This window comes from Dermacentor albipictus, chromosome 3 (genome assembly GCF_038994185.2).
Source record: "Dermacentor albipictus isolate Rhodes 1998 colony chromosome 3, USDA_Dalb.pri_finalv2, whole genome shotgun sequence".
Taxonomy (NCBI): Eukaryota; Metazoa; Arthropoda; class Arachnida; order Ixodida; family Ixodidae; genus Dermacentor; species Dermacentor albipictus.
The window spans coordinates 48,110,859-48,135,557 of NC_091823.1; the positions used below are offsets into that span (position 1 = coordinate 48,110,859).

The window sequence follows — 24,699 nt, forward strand, 5'->3', positions numbered from 1 at the left end:
TGGCAATGTAGGTAAACATAAAATATTTAAGCTCGCTTTTAAACCCAACTTTGAAGAATGCGAAAGCTGCAAGAGCTGTCCCCTCAGCATGTGCCTGTTAATATAATCAGGCGTGCTGTAGAGGCTCTAACATCCGGGCTATAGTGAACAACGCATATAAATCTTAAACAAACGCCCCAGCCACTTCCAGTCTACTTATCCTGCTCGCCGAAAATTAAGAGAAAAAAGCACACCCCGCAATCATTTGCAAGCTCGTAGTAAGCTGCACATCTTCGACATTGACAGCATAATTACCTTGCTTGCAATCCGTGATTTATAAAAGCGACCACTGTAATAGTGGCGCCGGCAGTGACCATACTTCTGCTCGACCATTTGGCATGTAGCATAGCGGTGACGTGCATTGAGAGCGACGAGTCATAAACTTAGGCTTCAGCCGGCGAGATCGCAGGCGTTTAGCAATGGGCTGCGTGAGAGATTTCGCAGGCGATGTCACAGCTCGTGATACCAATTTGTGCGGAACGTTTAAATGGTGCGATCAGCTTCACATTGGAATAAATGTACGTCAGCCGCGGATACAAACCTTGTTTTGAGTCCCACTCGCGGTGGCGTATTTTCAGCGTGCGGCTAATAGTGTGCACGTGGCCGCAATCTCGTCGTTCCAAGAAAGCAGGTCAGGGGCCATATGCATGTATTCTCTGTAAAATAGTGAGCAATTCATGGCGAAGACTGACAACGGCATCGTTTCTCGTGCGTGCGAAAAAGAGGTACGTACTAAATGTAAAATTGTATTTTCAGTTTCATATTTCATTTACCAGACGCCACACTCGTCGCCAGGCCGACTACAGAAGCGACTCACTTCATGAAACCAGATACCATAAAACTGCGTCTAATGGGATGACTTGCCATCGAAATGCCTAGTGAAATCGTTTCTGATAAATCTTAAGATTGCATGCGGAATAAGATAAAGTAGTTTTGTTGACTATGTTTAAGCTTGATAATTATGCATTGAAATGGTGGTGGGGGGAAATTGTTCCTTACTTAGGCAAAAATTTACCTGCACAGGTGGCAACAGCATTTTGAGCCTGTTGTCATCAATGGTGCGACAATTGTACCACAGTATGCCGGATGAATGCTCCACAGGGTCTTGACGGCATTTCAGACGCTGTATGCAACTACTACATCTACCCAACTTCGCGTTCAACTGCACTATATTGTCAGATTCCATGCGATTATATTCTGTCTGTCCACTATCGCGGAATAAATTCTTTCGACCAGCAATCCCGACAAACTTTTTCCAACTCTAATGAGTGCATGATTCAGCGAGTGGCGCCGGTAGAGCGTAACTTTTCGTCTTGCGCTACTAGACAACTAAAAAGTGCGCCAACAAGTAACCGCACTTTGAAACGCCAAGGCTTCCAGCATGGTTCGGCAGTTCTTTCGCGCGCACAGTTCGTCTCGCCCGAACCGCAGTCTAGAATTCAGCGAGCGAGTCGGCAAGTGCGCGCCTTCTTGCGCCCGACGATTTGAGTGTTTCGATACACGTCTCAGCCACTTCCGAGCGCACGTTCTTAACGACGTCGTTCCTTGCTTTCCGCGAGCTCCGAAAGGCCTTCCACTCAGATAATGCGGCACTGCATACGGGGCCAACGCGTTCTGCAGACCCGCGCCGCAAGCCGCCACGTTTGGTGCTGCGGCGCAAATCTTGGCCTCTCGTAAACGCGCTGCTACTTACGCTCGGAAGCACCGCTCTCGCGAAGCGTTTTTAGCCGTTCTGCAAACGCGGATGTCGTTTACATACTGAAAACGCATTCGCTTCCGGGAAAACAACCTTTTTCCTTGCCCCACCCTTGTCCCGTCGAAACAATAGTTTGAGTGAATTCCGCGATATCAGGATGATGGTGCTCGGGGCACCGAGATATTGGGAGTGTGTTGGTAGGATGTGAAAGCGGCGAGAGAAACGGGGGGTGGAGGTGCTTTGCGTTGTGCAGGAGGAGTGAACGGTGACAGGAAGAGAGGAGACAGAGGGGGAGCAGGGGGAGAATTTAAGGGAAAATGGGGAAGAAAGTGATGCAGGCAGGGGGCCTTACGCGTGCTCCTCCATTCTAGCCGTCATCCGCAGCGCGGTAGACATCACGCGCTTTCGAAGCCGGCTGCTGCCACGCTGGTGGCTGGAGACATGCAGCGCCGCCTGGGTGAATTTTCTGGCAGCGGCCAAGGGGATGGCGGAGGCTGCTGCAGGCTGCAGTGCGCCCCTGTTATCGATTTGCGCGCCGGCTTCCTCGGCAGGCCACACGGCATCGGTGATTAGGAAAGCATGCCGTGGAGCGGAAAAAGATGGAGGCAGTCGGTAGACCCCCCCTTTCCTCCTCCCCTCCCGCCTTTCACCCCATTCCCTGCACATTTTTCCCGGGCTTCATGCTTCCGGTAATTCTTTTCCCCCCTACCCCAATCGCCGTACTGCCCTTTCACATTCCACCGCCACCCCGCTTCGTATCCCCGTATAAGCTTTATTATTATTATTATTTTTATCCAGCGCTTATCCCATAGACACATTGTTCATGTTACCGTTTGTGTTTCCAGGAAGCGGTATAGCTTTGCTTTCTTCTGATTGGCTACCTGACTGGCGCGCGAGATGGGTCTTTTGCGAGCGTCGGACACGCCGCTCCAGTGCTCGGCTTAGAACAGCGTGGCCGAACTTGTTTTTGGATTGTGCGCACAGGTCGGAAACAACAGACGCTGCCGTCTGCCTCCTGTCTTTGTTTCCTCCCTCCGTCCTCGCTTGAGTGTTCTTTTTTTGCTTTGTTTTTTGTCTGCCTACTACACTACTTCTCACTGGGCTTGTTTTGACGCTCGGCGTCGCGTGCTCGCCTGTTGGGATCTGATGGAGAGTGACTTAGACGGATGATGCGACACGTCGGGCGAGCGAAACGCGGTGATTGGACGCGGTGCACTGTTGGGTGACTGAGCAAGCTTTCTTTCTGTTTTTATTCTTTTTTTGCCGTTTTGGGTGGCAAACTGTTGCAGACAGCATGCTGCTAGAATGTCGAAATAGCGCTTACAAGCATTCATTTCGCTGAAGCTTTCCTTTTGTTCTTTTTCATAACCTTTATCCGGCTTCGAATCCTTCACCTGGCGCATCGAACACCGCGAGCTTGTCAATTTCTCTTTATCCTCACAACCACTATTACCAGAATGAACACCGAACGATTCCAGCCACACGCCTTATAATGGCGAAGTGCACACGGTTGCAAGCTTGTAGAAAGAACACCAAGCATCTTAACTCGATAGTTCTGTTATTGTTCTTTCTGTCGAAAATACTTGCCCTTGCCTTCTGCTTGTTCTGATTTGTGCTGAGCGACCAGAAGTCATATTATGGTCCGTTGGTATAAATATAGTTAGTTTTGATTTTCTATTCATATCCGTCAAGCACAGCGCAGGGCCAGGTTTCTGCTGTCTTTGCGGTTTCGTGTTCGCGAAGTAAATACATCACATTATCACAGAGCACGTTTATTTCGTTGTATATTAGCATGCGATTACCTCCTTTGTAGTGGTTCTTGTTAATTGACTAATAGGGTTTAACGTCCTAAAACGACACGCGGGTTACGACAGACGCCGCGGAAAGGAATCCCCCACCCCTCCCACCTAACATGTTTTTAACCATGCAGCTGGCCTTATGTAACGGGCGCAATACGCTCTACACACGAGGGCTTTCGCATTCCAGCTCCAAGAAAAGGATAAGCGAAAAAACTAAATGCGACGCGTTTATAGGTCGCTTAAATTGCATGGGAACCGCAAGAAGGACAACCATCTAAGTGGAATGAGAGAGCAACCCCCCCCCGGACAAGTGGTCGTCTCCTCCTTCTTCTTCCACCTTTTCTCTGGTGCTTTGCTCGCTAATAGTAATGCTTGAAGCATGCGAGAGCTCAACATGCAAAAACTCAAAGGGGGTGTAAGAGATTAGATTAGATTACATTAGATTATGTGATTTTACGTGCCAAAAGCAGCATATGATTATGAGGCAATTCGTAGTGGGGGACTCCGGAATAGTTTGGACCGCTGGGGTTCTTTAACGTGCACCTAACCTGCACCTAAAGCATTTCGGCCCCATTGAAATGCATGCGGCCGCTGTGACCGTGATTAGGTCCCGCGACTTCGTGCTTAGCAACACAACACCATAGCCACTAAGCAACCACGGCGGGTGGGGGTATAAGAGTACGAGCGGAAGGGAAGTGAGTTGCTCAACAGCACCGCCACTGGGATCTAGAAACGTTGCGAAATGCAGAATACCTGACATCTTATGCGTGTTTGCACAGCTGGCGATAACGAGCAGGCTCTTTTTTTTTTCTCTCTCTCTTTCTTCATGTTCCAGAAATAGCAAGAGCAGAGGCTCTGCAAGGCCTCACAAAGGCACTGGGGTCAGGCCGCGTACCTGTGCAAGGATGATAGCCAGTCTAGAAGACAAGAAACTGCTTCCTAAAATAAAGTTCGCGGCAAGAGGATGGTAGCTCGCATTCCAGGCTCGCATGTCCCGTGTTCGAGCTTAGCATTTACTCTGCAGTCTTGGTTGCGACATGAGCTCCGCTATCGGGGAGCTTGCAGCGACCGCAATCGCGGAGACTCCGATATTCATTAAGTGGTCTCGAAGATATCCAAAAAGTACCGCCGTCGACTCGCACCAGGGTTGACCAGGGCGAACCAACAGGGCCCGAGCGTGAATATGGCGCACCATGTAAAGTGCAATGTAATCGGCGTCTAATTTTAGAGATGTCTATCAATCTTCTGAGACCTCTTGCGAAATACTGCAAGGGTTCCAAAGTACGACATCCTCTTTTTATTTTTCTTCTTTTTTTTATCTTGTTTTGCTTTTACTTTAGCCAAACACGACGGTATGGTCAGCAGCTCGGCACTTTTGTGCCGGGCTGCTGACCATGCCATCGCTGCTGACCTCTGGCGATGGTGTGTGAAGCGGCACTTATCAAATACAATTTCAATCATCACTCGGTTACGTGAAATGTAGCAGCTATTTGTGCACTAGTCCTCGCACAGTTAAACAAAGTTATAAAACTAGATTTACTATGGGCTAATGTGGCACCGTATACTTTCAGACTATGAGAATTTGTTCAAACGTGAGCTAATCGAAATATATAGCCGTCTTGGGCAAGCGATCATGGTGCTTTTCTTTTTTTCAGCGTTATAATAAATTATCCTCGAACTCTTTCTTGAATGACTACTTGACAAAGGTAGACGATTACCTCTCTGAAGTGAGCGGGGTGACTGTTGGGTCGCTCGGCCCACTAAAATGGTACTCGGAGCACATTTGTCTTTTTGGTAATTACGTCATCTTGCCAACAGACTTTTCCCTAAGTTCCTGTAGCAGTTTTCAGCCGTTTTTCTTTGACCGGCTTCGAAAGAGTTCGTGGGAAGTAGAGAGTTGGGAAACGCGTCTTCACTGAAATGAATACGCAAATGCAACCGAGTCTCAAATGGCCTTGGCCTATCGTCAATCAACCTGCTACCGCCACCATTGCCATTAGCGTCTCCAGTCCAGATTCCTGCCACGTTGAGCTAAACACCTTGAAAGTGATGTTTGTTCGTTTTCTTTTCTTTTTTTTTTACCACGCCGCTGGATGTTCACATATTTCGTAGAACACGCTGAACAGTATTGCATACATATGCTAACGCCTTTTTTTTCTTTATTGACAGCGCTATTTAATTTACAAAACCCTCTCACACGCCACGTAGAGGTTTCAGTTTCTGCAGGAGTGTGCTGAATTGGGCTCGTTCGTTGATGACGAAGGAATAAAAACAGCGCGAAGGACAAGGCCAAAGTGGTCCTGTCGTCTGAAGTCGTCCTGTCGTTTCTGCTTTGGTGTTGTCCTTCGCGCAGTTTTTTATTCCCTTCGTCAATTTCTGCAGTGATTTAAGTCTGTGTGCTTACCTTCCAGTTATTACGGCATATGCACGGTGTGTGCATATACCGCTGCGTTTCAGCACAGGTGTCCGAAGATGCTTGAGATGAAGCAGACTAGGTAGTTGAGTTATTGCTTCTGGATAACAACTGCTGCGTCGTAGGATATCTAGCGAGGCGCGAGACCCTTAGTTATACAACTCATAAGCAAAAGTACGCCAGTTAACTTTTTAAGTTGGCAATACAGACACTCTATCGCAATTGGGGAAACTTGAAGCGCTTTCCGAGTAAACTCTACGTACGCTCTTTACATAATAGACATCGTAATCCTACTATAGCTACTTTCGACGCTGAATAGCCAAGTCCTTTTACGCACCAAAAGGAATTGCGTTCTAGTGGTTCTAAGCACTTCTTCTTCTTTTTTTATTCACTGAGTTTCTTTCCTTGTCAATGCATTCAAAGGCGTGCTTATAATGTGACGATATGAAATTGTATCTCCTAACTTCGACCGATCAAGTCGTTAGAGGGTGATGTCAGTGGTACTCTTGCTCAAATTCTTTCATCTCTCTGTGGCTCTGTAGCGGTCTGCATCAACGATTAATCTGGCTCTAATACGGCCAAGTCAGGAACCGATAACCTCGATCTGCATAGCACAGAAGGTGCCCTACAGCGACCACGTTTATATTATGCCAGGCTACACACACCCTTCCAACTTGGGTAACTCAGCTACCCGGGAGCGCATAGGTCCGAAGGCGTTCGAATTGTCGAGAATACGACGCTCAAAGGATTCGTGATTCGGTGAGTCAGAGTGCGCGAGTCCGTGTGAGCCTACCCGAGTCTGATTTTCTTGGGTTTCAGTGTGCATTATGTTAAACGCACGTTTAGTGAGCATGCATATTGCGTTGGCTACCCACATATGAACAAACAAGAAAAAACGAAGGAAGCAGTCCACGTTGCTAATATTGATAATTTCGGCGTGGGGACTATACTCCTGATCACATAATATATATACGTGAGAGAGAGATACCGACCGACCCAACAGCAGTGAAGTGAAACTCGGGAGGGTAGGCGAAGGAAGCTTCTCTTGTAGAAAACGCCACTGAAGGAACGTAACGAGGCACTGAAGCGGAAGAGAGGAAAGGCAACCCTGTTTCAGTGGGCCCATAGCATAGGTTGTGCGTTTTCCTACTGCGCCAAAAAAGTACGTGAGTCACAAACTTCTCTGCATAGTTTACGGTGAAAATTTAACGTTAAATGCGTGTTATCAGGCCAGGCATCAGCTAAAGTGCCGTTACGATCACGACGCTTGACAGCGGAACGAAATTTCCGCATTGGTGTAAAAGAGGGGCACAGGCTTTCTTTTCTTGTTATTTCGTTCCCCCGCGTTCACTGCGCCTGCGTTAGACGAACCATTCGAACCGAAAGTGTTCGGCAATGGTCGCCCATTCTCTCGCGCCCTGCTAAAGCGCAGTACACGACGGTCGCGTTGTCGTTAATGGCCCAACACTCGGGGCAGTCCATTTAAATGCCACTGCCATCGCAGCGAGCGAACGCGTTGTGACCGAAGCCACCGATTCTATCAGGCCCGCGATATCGCCTCCCCCGAAGTGTCCCTGCGGTTATTTCATTTGTTCGCTTCTTTAAAGTGTCATTAGGTAGTTTCTTCTCGTTCATCTCGTGATTCTTTTATGATCTCTCTTTCTTTCTCTCCTTCAACCATCTTTCATTTTCTTCTCTAGTGTGCGCGTGATTTTTTTTCTCTTTCCCTCGTTTTCTCATTCCTACTTGGAGTCAAACGAAAGTTAGAAGCCAGCCGAATTGTCTGATAACGCGTGCCATAACAAAAGGGTAATGATCCTGCGATTGAAATAGAAGAGAAAAAGGGCCAGTACTATGATACCATTAGAAAGAAATAACGCGCAGCCCAGCCATAGTGAGAAGCCGAAAAAAGGAAAAGGTGGTGGGGGGGGGGGGGGGGGGTGTTGGCTCGGAATGAACGTAACAATGCCGGCAGTGAACATGGCACGTCTATCGCGAACTGCGGCACGTCTCGGGGCTTCGAATGAGACGCGTTGCTTGTTATTGCGCGGCCGCTTCAGCGTCGCTACTCTTTTATTCTATCGCCATTTTTGCTCCCTACTAGCCGTCTCGCACGGGCGTCTGCGTTTTTGGATCGGCGCCAAGTGTGCAATCCGTACGTTTCCACTTGTCGTTTTATTGCCTACGTGCAGAGGCTGCTCCTTGTGCCAAAAGACATTCATATAAAGGAACAAACATTAGAGAACGCAGTTTCTTCATCTAGGGCACATTCTGCTCTCAGTGCAATGTTTGCCCCCCATCGCAATGCCCTTTTGGAAGACTGTATTGAAAGGGCCCCGATTGTAGGCTTGGTACGCGTTCCGCATAAACAAATCGGTGATTTGTTTAAAAAAGAAAGTCGTGGTATGCACCTCCCAGTAGCCAATCCAGCCAGGATCACAAGTGTACAAAGACATTCGTGGTGATTGCCACCTTTGTTGTACCAACTTTTTCTTTTTTATTTAAGCGCAGCTATCGTTGTAAAGACCTTTTGCGACACTTCTGGTTTTACATTAGGCGAAGCAAATTGTCGTTTGTTGCCAATCTGAACACTGCAATCTTCTTGTGAAAAAAAGAATGTTTCTTTCAATAAAACAATACAATAAAGAATGGACTTTTAGACACATTGTATAGTGTGTTTGAGAACACACAGCCCTTTTCACGTAACACTGCAAAATAAATAACAGTCAACTACCGTAAAAACAAGCACCTACAAGCTGATAAAAAAATAAGCACGAAGAGTCCTGGAAGAAGTATATTGAGGTATATATATATATATATATATATATATATATATATATATATATATATATATATATATATATATATATATATATATATATATATATATATATATATATATATATTTGTTTATTTATTTAACCACTAGCTAGAGACCTTCCAAGACTACGAATGCATTGCATTTCCAGTAGTCGCTGTGTTTAGTCGATTCACTTAATACGCATTTAACGCAATCTGCACTACGAAACACTAATGTCGCGCAAGACTTTTTTTTTCAGTTGCCGATATCACCGCTGTATGTCACACATCATGGCGTAATCTGAATTCCAAACCGATGTGAGTGTTCTAGATTCTTATAGACAGAGCGCAAGCTTTATTGCACTTGAGAGCCACTGCGCCTAAGCACACTAACGGGAGCCCCTGGGACCTCTCTGTCAACTTGGCTGACGTTTTCCGCTTAGTCTAGCTCCAAGTATACTGCAGCACTAGCAGAAGTTATCTTCTCTTATTCGTAAGCATCTTGACAGCATGATGAAACTGGCCAGCAAGCCCCTCTCTTACAGGTAATGTCGTCCGGCTCGCGAACTTCTACTGCCTCCTGTTCACAAAGCTTACTCATCGCACTCCCATGAACTCATACTCCCTCATAGTTTTTGGGACGCAGCGACCTTCAATCATGCATGCTTTTGCAAGGCACTGATGTATTATGCGTTGGGTCGTTTATCATACCGGTTGGCTCCTTTCTTTACGCGGCAAATCGATGCAATCAATGAGGGTTATATACGACCGGTCTACGCATTAGTCTTCTGCTCATTGTCTTCTTCCTTCCTTTTTTTTTTCTTAGCTTGTAATGTCCTCCCCAAGGGCAATTATTTATTGCTGATGTCATCTCGTTTGCTCAGTCACACACGTGTGTATCGCGAGAACTGAGAGAGCTAAAGCTAAATAAAATGTTCATATTTGCTCACGTCGCGGATGCTTTAAATATCTTAATCCATTGTGAGTCGAGTTCAATGTCGTGTCGACTGAAGCGCGTCCCATGCGTAAAGACGTTTGGCTTATAATATAGAAACAAAATAAGCGATCGAAACGTCAAGCAGGTCGCGCTATCGGAATCGTACGCGGCTTTATTTACTAAGTAGTGACGCGCGCGCAAGCATGCACGGAACTTTCACTGCATGAATGGGCGCGCATCGTTATGATTTGTCTTAATTAATCAGGGACGATATTTTTCATCTCCTTGATTTGGGTTCTTTTTTTGGAAAGTACACAAAATAAGCTGGCGCGATGTATCTTCGGTTTCGGTTCTCTGGAAAGTACATTTGCTATAAAGATTTAACGTCGCCTTACAATGCAGAAGCTTCTTTTGTTAAACTGTTTGTTGGTTCGTGTGTGTGTGTGTTTGTTACAAACACACACACACACACACACACACACACACACACACACGCACACGCACGCGCGCGCGCACACACACACACAAACAGGCATACGTAGCGGTTCTACTTTATACGTGCTGAGTTGACGTAGGTTACATTATTGAATTTGCACTTTTGCCCCCCCTAAAGACAGTACATTGATAGCGATAGCAAATCGGTGCACAATTACATGAAGTAAGGTTCGTAGTTTAGGCCGTACAAATTGCAGTAAACACTCGCTCACTAACTAAACAGGCATGTTGTCACGTGCGCACCGACGAACGCCAACTGATCTCACTCGATGACCGCGAGAATTTGCTGCCATCGTGTGCTGTCGCTCGCTTCGCCAATTCAACTGCGTCGCGTCTCCAAAACTCGTGGTACGCGACCTCCACCACTTGGCGAGCGGTAAGCCTGCAAGCTCACCTTTCGCCCTGGCACCGGCAGCAGATGACGGCTAACATGCGGTGCATGTTAAAAAATGGCTGTGGCTTAGGTAAGGTTAAGCCCAGGATGCGAAGCATACTAGCCTTTATTTTAGTTGTTGAACCACTGTTTAGCCTGGTGAACTGCTGTTGCTTGGCTATATTTGGTTCGGCTAGACGAAGAAACTACTCATGCATTACTGCTTCGCCTTCAAGAGTGGAACGCGACAGCGTTCCCGTCGACCCGCCAAGGGGTGTAAGACAATGGGCTACAGGGCAGCGACTACGCGCCCCGCATTGGACGCGGTGAGCGTCGAGCAAAGCAGCGTTCGGCGCGGCAACGAAATGTGCGCCTGAGCAAGAGACGCACGCCTTAGAAACAGCTCGTTTCTAAGGCAACACCGCATTCACTAGAGGCGCTTTTGTACCGCTTTGAAGCATCGTACTCGTGGCTCAGTGGTAGCGTCTCCGTCCCACACTCCGGAGACCCTGGTTCGATTCCCACCCAGCCCGTCTTGCAAGAGTTGAGCCAAAGCCACTTCTCCTCTGTCGTGACGTCACGGTGTCACGTGGTTTCAAGGCGACACCGCCGCGCCTGAGGAGCTGGGTTGAGCTCTCGTAATATGCTTCGCATAAAAAAAAAATGGAGGACGCTTAAGCTTCGCCTTCAAGAGTGGAACGCGACAGCGTTCCCGTCGACCCGCCAAGGGGTGTAAGACAATGGGCTACGGCGCAGCGACTACGCGCCCCGCATCGGACGCGGTGAGCGTCGAGCAACGCCGCGTTCGGCGCGGCAACGAAATGTGCGTCTGAGCAAGCGACGCACGCCTGAGCCTTAGAAACAGCTCGTTTGTAAGGCAACACGGCATTCACTAGAGGCGCTTTTGTACCGCTTTGAAGCGTCGAACAATAAAGAAAAAAAAGAACTCATGGCTGAGTGGTAGAGTCTCCGTCTCACACTCCGGAGACCCTGGTTCGATTCCCACCCAGCCCATCTTGCAAGTTGTTTTTTATTGATAAAGTGCCTGCTGGGATTTATCGCTCACGGCCAACGGCGCCGACGCCGACATCGACGCCCACACCGACGCCGACGACACCGGCTTTTCTGCGACACGAGCTCCTTAACGCTGTCGCGTTAAAAAGTAGAATAAGAAAGCTCGCGTTCGCGAATTCGCGGCAGTGGCGGCGGTGTTGCATCAGCCTCTCTACAATGCCCGAATAAAGCCTTCCGTCTCGCTCTGTGCGGAATTTCATTAAACACAAACTCGTGTTCCGGCTCTTCATGCACTCACAAAGAAGCTTCGCTACACATAAGTTCGAATTCGTTGGATCTGCTGCATTCTTTGACGCGATAGCGTTAAGGGCCCGCGCCGCAGAAAATCCAGTGTCGGCGTCTAGCGTCCCCCATCGTTTCGACAAAATAATTTCGAACCACGCATACGTAGCGCAAGGATGTTAATAAATTGAATATCTCAAGGTAAAATATAACAAAAAATTGTAAAGCGCATCTTGCGCTCAACCTACAGACATAATAGCGTCAGATTGTAATTTGAGTATACGAGAAGACATAATTCTGTTACACGGAAACTCACAATTCAAACCCCTTTCGCAAATTTCAAAGGCCACAAAGCGGCGCTCCCGGTTCCTTGCAACACGTCCAAATGGAGGTGACTCCCCTCCTCCGCATCGTGGCCCACGAAGAGCCCGCGGTTTTTTTTACCAGAAAGCTCGCGTTCGTGCATAGCGTTCGCCGCCAGCGTTTCCCAGTGAGCATTACGGTTGCATAAGCTGCAGTTGACGGGAAGCGTGAGAAGCAGTCAGGGATTTCTGAATGCGTTCCACTCTTAAAGGTGAAGCTTAAGCGTCCTCCAACCTTTTTTTCTGTAACAATCTGCACGTTTCGTAGCAGAGTAGATAAAAGAGGAAAAGCATTTCAGGCGGCTTAAGCGCATAACTTCATGCTCCACTCTAACAGGTACGTAAAGTTCGTAGTGCAGAAAACTACAAGTAACACCATGCTTTCGAATGGGTTCGCGCGCAACGTCGCAATTTGAACGCGTTCATTTCATATAAAGAAAGGTGCATTCGGTATCACGCGTTAGAATGCCATTCACGTAGTCCACTTCCCAATTCGAGCATACACGATTCGCAGCACAGCAGACGAGCGTGGCATCGCCTCTTCAAACGTATTCTCATGCACTTGGGAAACAACGCTCGAAGCGCACAGCTTTTAGCGTTGGGTGCAAGCATAAACGCACATGTTATAACACGTGCACTGAAGACACTCTTGGGGCATATGTAATGCTAAGCACCGCAAGTATTCCTAAGCAATAGTGAGCTATACAGAACACAACAAACCTAGTTGGTTAGACTTGGGATTTGGGCCTTCCGTTCAAATTTTTCAAAGTAAAAGCCCAAAAATGGCCAAATAAAGGAACTGCTGGTATGGACGCAATATACTCAGGTAACTGACGCACTTGCACATTTATCTACAAACTTTACTTAAGATCGTCATAGGAGACGCGACAACTACGAACAAACTATTCGGCAATCGGGCTTGTAAAACACAATACAGCCTTATCAGATAACATGAAGGTGACTCGAAGTTTATCCATAATACCTCGAAGTCCCTAGAATAGAGACACAACGTGAGGAGTAGTTGCGCATCTATAAGTGCAACCTGCGTTGCATCAGTGGCAGCGGTACGAAGACTGCACGGTGAGCCATCCCTGCCAGGTTGACGACGACGAAGTTGATCATAGGCATGCTCCTCGCCCACAAGTCCGGAGGAACGCGAGAGAACATGGCAGCACCGCGGTAGCACACCGGCTGGTGGTCGCCTCCGTCATTATCACAATATTCTACAGGCTAGAGGGAAAAAAGATGGTGGATGCGAGAAATGAGCAAACGCTCGTCTGATCATCTTCTTCCTCTACTTCACGGAAGTGACTCCTAATAATATATCTACGCACATCAATGCATATAAAGCGATATTCGAAGCACATCTGCCCGACTTGGTTTTGTGAACCCTCAGCACGAATGACTTTGCCATTAGTTCGGTGCGAAAATTCTAGCTTTTAGTACGAAGCACGGCACCTCGTTTGTGCTGAAATATCTTGCTCAGTTTCGTTTCCTTTTTCTTATATTTTTTGACAATTTTGTCATGGGAATTTAAAAGCTAAAAACAAGTTTAAAAGCTAAAGCAGGAAGACGGCAAGACGAATACAACTGCGGGCACAACGTCGGCGATAGGGTGTACTCAAACTGTGGGAGAATGAAGACGTGGCTTTAGATGGAACGATGTTGAGTTGCAGTGGGCGTTGTGGAAAGGAATCTTCACGCATTATTTGTAGCGATGGCGCAAAAGACCACATCAGCCGATCCATCATGGCGTCGTCGGTGTGTCCATAGCGATTTCCCGCCATGATGGACGCGGGGCAAACAGGGAAGGCTACGCGGACCGAGTGACTCGGAATAAAAAGCCACATCAGCCGTTTGAAAGGTCCACCAGAGAGAGACGAAAGAAGAAAACTGAATCAGCTCGGCGCGCCCCCACGATGCCCTCAGGCTACGACTGGAGGTCGAGGAGATGAAAGTAAGACAACAGAAGGAGTGAAATGAAAGAAGAATGATATATAAATAAATATGGTTATGCTTAAACAGGCCGCGGCGACGCGAATAAAAAAAATCAGACAGCTGAATCAAGAGGAAAGAAAGAACTGCTTAGGTTGCATCTTTCCCGCAAGTCACCCTTCACGACAGGGGAAGAATTTATTAGATTATTGCACACAGAATTTACCTGTTTATTTCAGGTTATGCGTACGACGTGCTTTATTCCTTTTGTTAAGTGTCGTTCATTGCCTTATTTTACGCAATTTCTGCCTATATTCTGCTACACATGTCACGAAAGCCTTGAGGAAAGACGAAAGCTGCTTGATCTTGAAGTCTCGTATAAAGAACCCTCGTTCAGGGTACCCGGCTGCTAGACTTATAATCGTGTTCGTACGCGAAGAACACGCTGCTGGCAGCACCGATCTAGGCAGGAAGGTTTACGCAGGATGCCACTCACCCTAGAGAAGGACTGCATGCGCAAATAGAAGAACGGTAAAACGGGCGCAAATACAAAAGAAGAAAGGCGATAATACCATGGCAATGACAACAAGAGCAAAGAGCGAGAACCTGTAGGAAGGAATAGGGAGGAAAGAAGGCGGGAACAAGAAAGGGCGGGGGAGCACACGGGCGCTCCTGGTCAGGACGTGCTGCGACTTCCAAAGTGGGACGGCGTGGCCCGAAGACGTGCCGTGCGCACGTGCGTGTGTGTGTGTGTATGCGTATGTGTTTGTATGTGTGTGTATGTGTGTGTATGTGTGTGTGTATATGTGTGCGTGTATGTGTGTGTGTGCGTGTGTGCACATTTCGCGCGGCGCGCTGGCAGATGCCTAAGCGGCCCGTCTCCGCCCCCCGCCGCCTCTATCCCCGCAAGGCCTTCGGACATACAGCGCAGCTCGCTGGCACGACGGGCGCGGCCGTACGATAATACGAAAGTCAATATCGGCGCACCCGGTGACTTGGTCCCCCTCTTGGGCTGCTGTTGCTGATGCCAGCGTGCAGCCAGCGAAGAACAATATCGATTGGCAACGGTTTGGACTGACGGCAAGCTCTTGCCCCACCACCGTCCAACCCCTTTCTCTTCTTTACCGCTGCTGTCATTCTTTCTGTTCACTTCGCCTCGTGTGTGAGAGCGCACGCGCGCGCCTGTGTGTAGACGTAGTTATAAGTCTGCCAGTTTTATGCGCATCTAAATCATGGCTCTCTTCTTCGGCAATGCGCCTCTCTTTTTTTCTTTCTTCCCTGCCTATCCTGGATGTCGTTCCATCGTCCATGTTGTCCCGAGCCGAGATCAGGAATTCGGGATGCAATATGAGGCTAGCGCCGCCGGCTCGGCCATCGCGGCGTGTCTTTTAGCGCACGTGGATGGGGTCTCGAAGATGGACCGTCCGCCTCTTTCCTCCACCCCCCGGGCCAACTCGAGCATTCCGCCGGCGCCGCCCGCCTGCCTTGACAGCGATGGCTGCAGTAGACGTGGGCTCGGCGCGGTCGCTTCGTCGCAACCGCGATCAATTTAAGCTGTCGCCCCAAGAGTACATCCTGACCGAATACATATCAGCGGCCGTGAAAAGGGCCGACTTTGCCAGCCGACGCTGTCGGATTTCGGTAGCGCGATGTCACTGAAACCCGCCGTGGTGCTAGCCCACAGTGATAACTTGTCTGTGCTTTTCTTTCTTTCTCGTTTTGTCATTCTTCTCGTGGTATTGCGAGGCTTTGCTGTTCTTTTTGGTACAAAACGTTGGGCAAAAGATTCTCTGGCGCCATGTATTAGTAGTCATAAATATACTTTTTCTTGGTATAATACTTGATATAGACGTTCCCTCGCGTTTTCCGAGAAAGACCAACATATGTAGTTGGTTTATTTTCATTTCATAAGGAAAATAAAAAGGAAGGAAATTGCCGCTGGCTGCAGTATGGCTGCCTATACCTTGGGCTGCTGACACGTTAACGGTGCTCAGTTGATGGATACTGGAGTAGAGGGCTGGGAGAAAGAACTAGCAGACAGTATGTGGTACTATGAGAAAACTATATGAAATTAAAGCAACGGTCATTAGTGATTTAGATTGAGTATGGGTGGTAGGGTCGCTGTCAGGCAGAGAATATCTGCCTTTAACCCTGTCATCCATGACCAAGTTGGGCCTAAAATAATAAAGGAAAGAAATACCGACATACAATTTATACAAGGCGGTTGTGTGGAAGGAGTTGGGAAAAGAAAGGTAGCGAATGGCCTTATAGGGCGCCAAAATCTGCCCCAACCGCGAGAATGCACAGCGCTCAGGACCACTTGCGCTGTTACATTGTTCAACAATGTGATAAGGAAACAACCATATATAAAATGTGTGACAAAAGTTTGCTGCGATGCCATTCCTCCAGTTTAGCCCCTACGTTGCCTCCCAGTGTTCCGTGGAGCCAAGGCATGCCGCCTTTCTAGCAATTACTTGTTCAATGGCAGACGTAACTATGGAATTATTAAGTCTCCCCAAGTTACTACCACTGCCCAAATGTACTTCTGACAATGTAGCTCAATTAAAGAAGCAGTTGAGCTCTCTCTGAATCACTGAAATATATAAAAAGCGTTCAAATTATTTCGTTCCTATTTTGAGTCATATGGTTGGCTCCGGCGTATAGGTAAAAACTCTACACAAATATCCAATTATTGTTACGTGTTCAGGAACGCAGGAAAGCATTTACGTCTGTGAACAGGAGAAGTTTCACGCGCGTGCTTGAATAACGCTGGCACCCCATGTGACGAAGTTGTTGCTGGGGCTCGTTCACATGGCCATTAATTATATCCTAAATTGGTTTGTTCGTTTCTGTTTTCCTACATTGCCTGTTTTTACAAGATTTGCAATGCTAAGCTTCTAGGCATACAAGCAACAGAAACGTCAATCTACCTAATTAGGGCATCACAGCGCTGGTTATTTTCAATGCGAAATGCGAACGAAGAATTGAACCATTCTCAGGGCACCGTAGTGCAGAAAAAAGAAGAAATTGAATAATAGAGAAACATGGGTAAATTCAGAACGACAGTATACAGAAAGGACGACTACTGAAAAAAAAAAGAATAAAAGGCACGAATGTTGAACCCCAGTTTTGCGCTCAATTCAATGTTGCCTGTTTCTTGTTGATCCCCCTCCACCAACTTCATGCTTCCTTCTGACCTGTGTTTTAAAGGATCGACCCAACTTGGGCGTAACTCAAGCTGGAGGACGGGTCGTTTCCGTTTGCACAGCCTTCGGTGCCTCCTCGGGCGCAAATAGTAGAAGGAGACGCCACCGCAGTAATGATATCGTATTTACGGAGAGCCTACGTCTTAAACTTAGACAAGACGTCACGTCTCTGCGCTTGTTTCAGTATACGCGGAGTGAGCACGTTCTTCTGTCCACACGTGCGTGCGTGTGTGCGTGCCTGCTTTCTTGCTTTCAGGCTTGCTTGCTTGCTAGCTTGGGTGTGTGTGTTCACGCGTTCTAAACTTTATGCTGGCTTAGCCACTGCTTTCATTTTTATTTCTTTGCAAACTTTGTACGTTTGTCTTCCAGACTGCCTCTGCATTTCAGCCACGCTACTACGGCTTACATACGAACCGGCTAGTGCCGCAGGCAATGACGGGATCAAAGCCGTGCTGAACGTGCTGTCACCAAAAAAAAAAAAAGCGTGGAGAGCGTATGAAGCGGGTTTCTACGCATTTCTGCTGCTAGGTTAGCCTTTGAATGCTTTTATTTTGCTGTTCTTGCAGCTGCTTGCGTTCGAGGCAAGTTTCATGATCACTATAGAAACGAGAGGAAGCAAGGAAAAAGAAAGAAAGACGGATTTGGTGCGTATTGCGTATGGAAACAGCTGTGCTCCGAAGTGGTGAGAGCCGCGAGGATGCTTTTTCGCGCACATGCAAATGCACGGAAGCCCCCAGACCCGAAGATTGCCACGGGTGCACACGATCGAGGGTGTCGGGCACGCGCGGTGGAGTCGTCGCGCTGCGTTACGGGCGTACAACGAGACCGGAGGGCGCTAGTTGCGAAACTCGAGACTGTCAACGCCGTCGTCGTGGCCGATATTGGGTATGCTGAAGAGCAGCCGGTCTTTATCGCCGAGGAAAGCGGAATAAAAGCTGACGACTCGTAATGCAAACTGCGAGCTGCAGGATTCACGCATGCGCATTCGGGAGAGCAAGCTCGGAGGAATCGGAGCGAATTGGTGCCGTCGTTCTTGTGAGGAAGGGGTAACGACATCCGGAGCCATGCGGGCTTTCTGATTTCGGTTCGGCAGTGGTTTGTCTATCACCATTTGTGTCAGGGAGAATTGTGATAGTCTTCCGTGCATCTAATTTGAAGTCCGAAGGATTCCTTTGTGATTTGAGCCCGTGCCGTATCCATAAAGGTCTGCTGGTAGCTGGAAACAGGAGGCAGATGGCGTCAGGCAGTGCTAATTTAGTGCAGCCTTGCTTCGTGCCTCAGTGAACTTTTCTTTTTTTGGCTGTACATACATACATACATATAGTAAATCCTCCCTGCCTGCAAGATTAATAACTGTTCTGTATCTACCACCGACTCCTACGAGTACTTAGGCATTCACCTCTCCACACGTTTGTCTTGGTCACATCGTGTAACCCACATAATCAATTCCGGTAACATAATTCTTGGCCACTTTCACCCCAGTCTCCTCATGGCGCAGCCATCCGTAAAATCAGTTGCCTATAAAACGCTCGTGCGGCGAAAACTCGAATGTGCATGTGCTATTTTTGGCACACACCAGTATAATTTCACTAAAGCTCTCCGATTCGTTCAGAACCGTGCTGCTAGATTTATTCTTTCGGATTACTCGTACCACACTAACGTTTCTTCCCTAAAATCTAACATATCGCTTTCGCCTCTTGCCTCTCGTTGTCGCATCTCTCGCCTCTGCCCCTATCACAGCTTTTTTTTTTTCATTCCACATCACGTGACAGCCAGCTTATCCAGGCTGCTCATCATGTTCGTCGTACAGGCCATCCTAACTTGCTAATTTCGCTACGAGCCCGGACCACTGCGTTCCTGCAGTCACTCTTTGTCCGAACTTGCCCGGAGTGGAATGGCCTTTCGTGACACACTGCACTCATCCGCGATACGACGCGCTTCAGAGCAGCCGTCAAGTGTTTTGACTCATCTTTGTAATGTCATCATCACCATAGCCGCATTTATACTTGCCCACTGCTCGTGTAACTGGGACCCTTGAGATAGCAATAAATTTTTAAAAAATAAGTAATAATGGCTTCGCTGTCGATGTCGCTTCGGCCGGGAATAAAAACCGAGTCCGCGGCAAGGTAGATGAGCGTTCTTCTGAGAAGCTAACCCTATAGCTCATAAAAAAGTGCATATAATAATACAGCTGACTACGACGTCGCTTCTCTCCAGAGTGGCGCGCGTCTTGTTGCTCCACAACGAAGATCTTGGAGACTCGTGGCTGCCACGAGAGTGCTCTGCAGATGTCGCTGCAATGCTGGCGCGGATGTAGAGTATGTGCTCACTTGGATATGAGTCACAATGCTCTAGCTAGATGACGCGCTGATGCTACTATAGTGAGACGTCCAAGTAGAAATACGATAAAGTGACAGCTCGTGCCATCGCGGTTTAGTTGGGACTTTATAGAAGTTGAGGTGTTTGCAAACAGGCCAAGACACAATATAACAAATGCGAGAAGACGCCGTCCGCAGTGTAAGATAAAGAGGTCGATTAAATGTCGACGCAGATCTGAAGAAATCTTCATGTTACCCCCCTGCGCTTTTTGTGGGCAAAAGCGTTCTTTGGATAGGCGCTCTGTTGAAAAAAACAAAAAAAACAGCGAATGTCCGCCCAAGTTTCAATGCGGATGTGCTCGCGTGTATATACAGCGTTGAGCGCTCGGCACGGCACAAAACGCACCGCCGTGCGCGGTGGGTGGGGTGCTCGCCGCTGCTTCCCACCATCAGCCACGGCGCTCTTTGATCAAACGGACACGTAGAGGACACGGGGAAACAATTTAACGCTACGACGGCCGCTGTCCGCGTCCACGACAGACGGCGCTGACTGCCCGCTGTGATTCCGCGCCGTTTTGTTTTCTCTTGGGCCAGAGGCAGGGGAATGAGCGGGCGCGAGTCGCTCGCACGCAGGCGAAGAAAGAGAAAAACACGCAGGATATGTTTTTCCTGCCGCTAGATTGATGGTCTCGAACCAAACGGCTCGGAGATTCGGGCGCCACGGCTGCGACAAAGGGCCGCACGACGGCTGCCCCTCGTGGGAGGCATTCGAAGAGAGACAGAGAGAATGACAGCGAAGTGAAAGAAGACGGCAGAGCGAACAAACAGAGAATGCTGAGGGCATATAAACTGCGGCGGGCAGTTTTCGCCGAGCTCAACGCAGTGGAAGTTCTTTTACTGCCCCGGCCGGTTGATAACGGCAGGGAGGAAGTTATTTTCTTAGCGAGTGCGTCAGGAGGCCGGATTTCAGTTTTGTTTCCGCCTTCCTCTCCATAGTGTGGGCCTTGTTTGAATCGTTGCAACAATTTTCCCCAGCTTTCTTGTAGTCCCCGCTTTATTATCTCTTTCTTTTCTCATAAGGAGCATGTTGCAGCGGGACACTCTTTTCTTGCTATGACATACGTGTTGAGCGTAATTTGTCAGGCAAAGAATTGAGCACCAGCTGTCTGCAGTAGTTATTCAGAGCTTAGGCAGGGGTAGTGCAGGTAAAATGTCTTGATAACCTCGTTAGAGCAAAGCGATTGCTTTTAACTAACGCGCCTGTAGAAATTTTTTTATTGTTTTACTTGGAGCAATTGTAAACTTTTTTGATGTGTTGTTTGCTTTGCTCTAAAACTTAGAATTCCACGGAATTACATAGAATCCTTTCCATACAGGTTTTACATCGGTCGTCGGAACAAATACAAATCACTTCGTTGTGCCGAGCATTCCTTTGTGTTGAGAGTCAAATGGAATTACGTGGAAAGGAACAAGCATTGTTATGTTAGTCAAATCGTCGATAAAGCATCATTCTGAGTCTAATCAAAAGTAAAACCAACGGCAATCCGATCAAGGTTGAAAGAAAACCAAAGAAGAAAGGAGCTTGACTCAAAGCTTTTTTTTTGTGTGTTTCGCATGCATCCCCCTTTCCCCTTCACCCTGCTTACCAAAAGAAGCTCTTTACGTTCATTCTCTTTCAGATGCAGTTTTGTATAGATAGCGGTGCACTTAATTGATTGTACTTATGGAAAGAGCTAGTATACTGTGGGTACGTTCGACCCGCTAAAAGGTTTGCAGTAAGATAACAATGAAGCCCACTAATGGCTTGTAACAGGGGCACGCATAGGAATAAAAAGCATCCGCCACAGTTGTAGTCTACTGCAGATTGCTGTGCAGGACCCAAACCATTTCAAGACAAATACACTTCCATGGACTTGTTCAGCACATTCCCCAAGTTGCTTTCGGTGCCCGATTTCGAAAACCGCTTAGCTACCATGGTGGGGCTTTTTCTTATCTCAAAGTGTGCTTCACTAAGTTCGCCAAATATATTGTTTAGGTAGTTGTCAGTGCATGTTAGACAATGAAAAAGAAAAATAACTGAAGAAACATAGCATGGGTCATAGTGGTACGTGCACGTTATCAGATTATCGACGATTCAGACTTGACAATCGAAACGCAAGCATTTGACGCCGGCGTTATCCTGTACACACGGAAACATTACACCCTCGAATGTGGATTAGATATTGAAAGGCCCTTTTTCCGCCTTTACTTTATCTGAACATTCGTTAGCAGAACATCCTTTGTGCGCCCTCTAATTAACGGCGGGGTGCTCAAAGGGTGTTTAATGTGAAACGTACACCTTCTAGAATATACGGGTGCTCGGGCATCTCAACATTTCAAGCAAGTAAAAATCCATTAGTCTCTATTTTGCGGTGGTTTGCACCAAATCATTGTTCGAGTACGCCGTGTGATCAAGATACTCTGTGAATGTCAACGTGCTACTTCATGTCCCCGGTCCAGAATCAACTTGTATGTGTTGACCGTCTATCGCATGCGACGATTGACCTCATGCTATATACAGCATCAAAATTTCCAAAAACTGGTGAGTTGGTGAAGCTCACCCTAACTTGCGACTTTGCCTGCCACCAGGACTTTCCCGTCGCGAAACAACTTTACTGTGTCGCATGTGCTTGGGCGTCGCATTTACAAATTGCTATTCATTCCTGATGGGAATGGCCAACAGTGCGGCGTGCAATTTGTACTGGTGCGATGAGACTAAAGAGCACCTTCTGTGTCATTTCCCATCCTTTGACACTCAGCGACGTACTTTACAAGTGAAACTCATCGTGCTAGTCAATAGAGCGCTCTCTGAAGGTCTTTGGACCATCGCCTATGCGTTGTTGCAAACAAAAGGCCACAAAAGCTCTTCTGCGCTTTTTGAAGGACACTGGATTAATAATAATAATATTTGGGGTTTTACGTGCCAAAACCACTTTCTGATTATGAGGCACGCCGTAGTGGAGGACTCCGGAAATTTTGACCACCTGGGGTTCTTTAACGTGCACCTAAATCTAAGCACACGGGTGTTTTCGCATTTCGCCCCCATCGAAATGCGGCCGCCGTGGCCGGGATTCGATCCCGCGACCTCGTGCTCAGCAGCCCAACACCATAGCCACTGAGCAACCACGGCGGGTAAGGACACTGGATTACATGAACGCTTGTGATAGTGGAGATTCCTCTGCGACTGACTGTGAATGACTAACTATTATTTTTCTTTTCTCCCCTTATCTGTTCTTCCCTTTTCCCTTCCCCAGCGTAGGGTAGCCAACCGGGCAGGTCCTTGGTTAACCTCCCTACCTTTCCCTCTTCGTTTCTCTCTCTCTCTCTAAAGAACTAGTCGATCGCATTTCAGCGAATGTTTCATGCTGTCCAAAAATTAAAAGAAATTTCATTCAGTAGTTTGCAAATACATGCAGGTTAAGCTCTTCCCGCCCCCTAATTAGGAATTCAGCTGACTTTGTAGAAAACAGCCATCCGCGTTAGGTATGCGCGTTCTAGTCCTTCAGTTTTAGCCGGGCTTTAGGGTTAATTGGGAGTACCTAGTCTAATTCCTCACTAATTAGGGCTCACCGATCTTCTTTGCCTGTTTTCAGCTCGCTTTGTCTCGCCGAAAAAGAAAACAAGAATCAACCAAAAATGCGAAGCCAAAAAAAAAAAAAATCCTTACAGTCGACGTGTTCCGCCTATTGAAGCCTTGCATCACGCTTTCGAAAATCGATTAGCACGTAGCCTAGCGGCCCTCAATTATTTTCGCATTTGCGCGAACATCCACGTTTCAACTACTTCGTGCACTGGCGTTTCTAAGCATGGAAAGTAATAATTACCTTTTTTATCATTGCTGCCTGGAGATAACGCTGTCTTAGAAAAACTAGTAAGAAAGTAGTAGTTTGCGAGTCGACCAGTTTGCGAATATCTCAACCCATGTTTAACAAAAAAGTAAGTAAATGAAATAGAATCTATTTGAAGAGATGACTTTGTAGAGATGATGAAAGATTATATGTCTGGAACAACCGTATTCAATATCAAGAATTCCTGATCAAGACTGGTTACGTTTGTTGCGTGCCTCATGAAGCGTCCGTTCGCATGCTTTCATTTTTCGCTCCCTCTCGCGTTGCCCTTAATCAACAAGGGTGCCTGTTTCACAGATCTGCAGTCACCGTCCTCGCCAGTGGCTCTGGCATTCTGGTGCTCAACGCGAAGTCGTGTGTTCGAGTTCTGCCCTCAGCCGCCGCGTCCCGATTGGGTGGGCTGTAAAAAAAAAAGGAAAAGAAAAAAAAGGAGACATAGAAGGCAAGTTGCCCGCCGCAGAGGTTTCGTGGCTATGGAATTACATTGCCGTGCTCGAGGTTGCTGGTTCAATCCCGGGAAATGGCGGCCGCATTTCGATAGGGGCGAAATACAAAAATGCTCTTGTACTTAGGTTTAAGTGCGCCTTGAAAAATCCCAGGTGGTCCAAATGTAGCCGCAGGCTCCCACTGCGGCGTGCCTTATGATCACATCTTGGTTCTGGCACGTAAAACCCCAAAATATAATTTTCATTCTTGAAGCACATGAAACGAAGGGGATCGAAATTACCCCAGAGCTCTTCGCTATAGTGCCCCTGTGTGTATATATATAATCTGCGAGGTCATACTAAATCAATTAATCAATCAATCAATTAGTCAATCAATCAATCAATCAGTCAACCAATCAATTGATCAATCAATCAATCATTGACCATACTGCCAGATAAATAAATTTGCTTTCACTTTGTAATGCCCTGAGTCATGTCACCGAGAAATTGAGATGTTCGTACGAATGGGATCTAACTGGTAGCGAGCTATCTACATGCGCAAACTGTTATGACGAAATAATAACGTTGTCGAACCCGCCGTGGTTGCTCAGTGGCTATGGTGTTAGGCTGCTGAACACGAGGTCGCGGGATCGAATCCCGGCCACGGCGGCCGCATTTCGATGGGGGCGAAATGCGAAAACACCCGTGTACTTAGATTT

At 47.5% G+C, this 24,699-nt stretch overlaps 1 protein-coding gene across 2 annotated transcripts in view; it reads left to right on the forward strand.

Annotated features, from left to right (window-relative positions):
- The window catches only part of Rdl (Resistant to dieldrin), a 225,350-nt gene that overhangs the window by 47,999 nt on the left and 152,652 nt on the right, over window positions 1–24,699 (forward strand). The gene's annotated exons all lie outside the window — the stretch shown is intronic.